Below are 3029 nucleotides of genomic sequence, written 5' to 3'. Positions count from 1 at the left end.
CTGAGTGGAATCGCTCATTTTTCTCCAAATCTGCTTACCGCCCAAGGGTGCCCTCGATATACCGCCGATTTTGGAGCACGGGTCCCGCCTTTAGCCTTCAGCGCTTTTCCCCACGGTTTTCTCAGTTTCCATGCGACCGAGCTCTCGGGGCCTTTCCTTCTCGAGGGGTTTTGCCTAGCGATGCACTAATCTCGCATCAGAAATGCCCTCTGTTTCCCGATCCGAGCTTCCCAATGGCCATTTTTCCTCCTGCGCAGTCTCCATGGGCCTCGGTCGGTGTGCTTTGACCGAGGTCCTCGTCATTCCTTGCTGGCTGCACACTGCCACTGTCAGAGGCCTTTCTGATCGCTCTGTGTTCATAAATTTGGAACTCTGTCCTATTTTGATACGGTCATGGCTCTCTGATTATTTTCATGGATCCAATTCGGATCAAACAAAATGTTCCATATACACCACAACAAAATGGTGTTGTTGTAAGAAAGAATCGTACATTAAAAGAAATGCCTAATTGTATGATTCAATTTAAGGGATTAAGTCTTCATTATTGAGTGGAAGCCATCAACTGTGAAAATTACATAGTACATTTCACTTCCACGGAGGATTTAAGCAATATAACACTAGAAGAAGCATGGACCAAAATTAATGCATATGTAATTCATTTTTGTATCTTTGGTAGTGTAGCATGGTCTCACATTCCTAGTGAAAAAGGAAAGTTCTACAGCCTAAATTGAGAAATGTATTTTTTTGGATATTCTAAAGATGGAAAAGATTATAGACTTATTCAACCTCACTCTAATGAAAAAATCATTAGAAGATATGTTAAATTTGATGAAAATATTTTAGCCTGTGAGCCTAATTCAGTGGTTGTGCCATCTTTGGCCTATGAGCCGTCTTTGGAGTTTATTCCACCTTCTCTTCCTATTCTAGTGTATTCTTCAAATGATGACACTAGGATGAAAATACACCTCCACATGCTCATATTCCTCTAGATGAGTCCATTGAACATGAACATACACCAGTGTCGTAGCTTCCCAAATGGGCATGTTCAACACGTGAAGTAGTTGGTGACCTTATTGGTGATCCTACAAATCAATGTCATATTGATTCATAGTTCTGGTGAGCCTCCTCTCTTTTTGCTAATGTTTCAAGGAATTATGATTTGGAAACATTTGCAAAAGCTTAGGACATCCAGATTGGGGAACAACAATGAATGAATAATAGCATTCCTTAATAGTGAATGATACTTGGGAACTTGTACCCCTTCTAAAAGGAAGAAAACTTGTCAGATGTAGATGGGTATGCAGAACTAAGTGTGCATCATATGGAAGTATTGAAAGATATAAGGCTCAGTTAATTGTTAAAGGATTATCTCGAGTTGAAGGAATTTACTACAATGAAACCTTTGCCTCTTTCACCAAAATGAATTCCATCCACCTTGTTCTATCCCTTTCTTCCTCACATGGATGGGAGGTCCATTAGATTGATCTTACATATTCCTTCTTTCATGGGGATTTACAAGAAGAAATCTACCTAGAAAAAGCTCTCAATTATGTTTAGAGTGACTCCAACCTTGTTTTTCACCTTAATAAATCTCCCTATGGTCTTAAACAAGTTGCTCAAGCTTGGTATGCAAACATGGATAGCTTTCTTCTTGAAATCAAATTCTCTAGATGTCATTTTGACCCTATTGTCTACAACAAAAAAGTAGGAAGTCATTTCATAATCCTTGTTTGTAACAACCCCCTGTCTATCATACTATGGTAAATATAGTAGTGATGACCATAACAACATGGAGGCATCCACAAATGGTCAAAAACCTAAATTAATTAATTAATGCCACTAAAGGTTGGATTGCCTTATGGATCTTCAGTGAGAGGATGAAATTGTTTGGTTTTCCTTGTTTCCCTGAAAGGGCCACACAAGGATCCATTGAATCAAATACTGGACCAACTAGGAAACAAATGTCAACCCATAGACTAACAAATACACTTGTATCACCCCTAAGTAAAATGATCCTTATAAACATTTTTTGTAACCGAACATTTGTACAGTAAATTACTAATAACTTAATAATTTAATGTAAATACAATTTATTTAATTTTAAATATTCCAATTAGTGAATAATTGTAATCCATAAATTTTTCTATAAATAATTAATTTCGAATTATGTTTTAAACCATAATAAATTATTAAATAAGAATTAAGAAATTAAATAAAGGGTGGTCCATAATACAAAACATTATATGGAATACTTGTAGTATATTCTCCCCTCGAAATTTGAAAGGACAAAATGTCCCTAAGAAGAACTAGGGCAGTGCCCCCATTAGTTGCAAGAGGTAGTGGGGTAAAAGGATATAAATACACACCATTTCTCACTTAACATAAGATTTTTTCCAATGATGGATATGAGAGAGTCTTCACATCATTTCTTCATCACAATTATTTTATTTCTTGGATGAGGTTTCATTATTGAGCTTCTTCTTCCTCAAACCTCAAATTGGCTCGAGGATGATTAGTTGCAAGAGCATTATGGTGTAGTTGATCTATGATTAGGGGGAGAGTGGAATTCCCTCCTTTAGTTGCCTAATTAACCAATCAAATAATTAATAGAATTCCTACTCTTTGTTTGTGAATGTTGCTTATTAGGTTAACCTACATAAAATTATGTATTAAATGTTATCTAGTCATTTAATTTCTATGCTATTGGAATTTCATGGAGTTTTTAATAGAGACATTCAGGTTATATTATAATGAGTGACTACGAACATTGAGTCACACTTCTTGAGAGCTAGGGATGTGAAATGTGTACAATAATCTCTGACTGCCATTCATTGCTTGAAAAAAAATTTAGATTACAATGCACCTGTGAAAGTTGTGTATAATTGTGTGTTTAACTATTTTATCTACTCATATAATTAGTCATTGCTATTCATCATGCATCAACTATTATAAGCATTATGTGTGTTTGACTCTATGGTTAATTGTATTTCTCCTAATCACAAATAAAAAATTGTCTACACCATGTGTAT

This window comes from Pinus tabuliformis, chromosome 7 (assembly GCF_031772625.1).
Source record: "Pinus tabuliformis cultivar Carrire ecotype Pingquan chromosome 7, CPIR1, whole genome shotgun sequence".
In the NCBI taxonomy this organism is placed as follows: Eukaryota; Viridiplantae; Streptophyta; class Pinopsida; order Pinales; family Pinaceae; genus Pinus; species Pinus tabuliformis.
Note: the sequence above shows the minus strand (reverse complement) of the source record.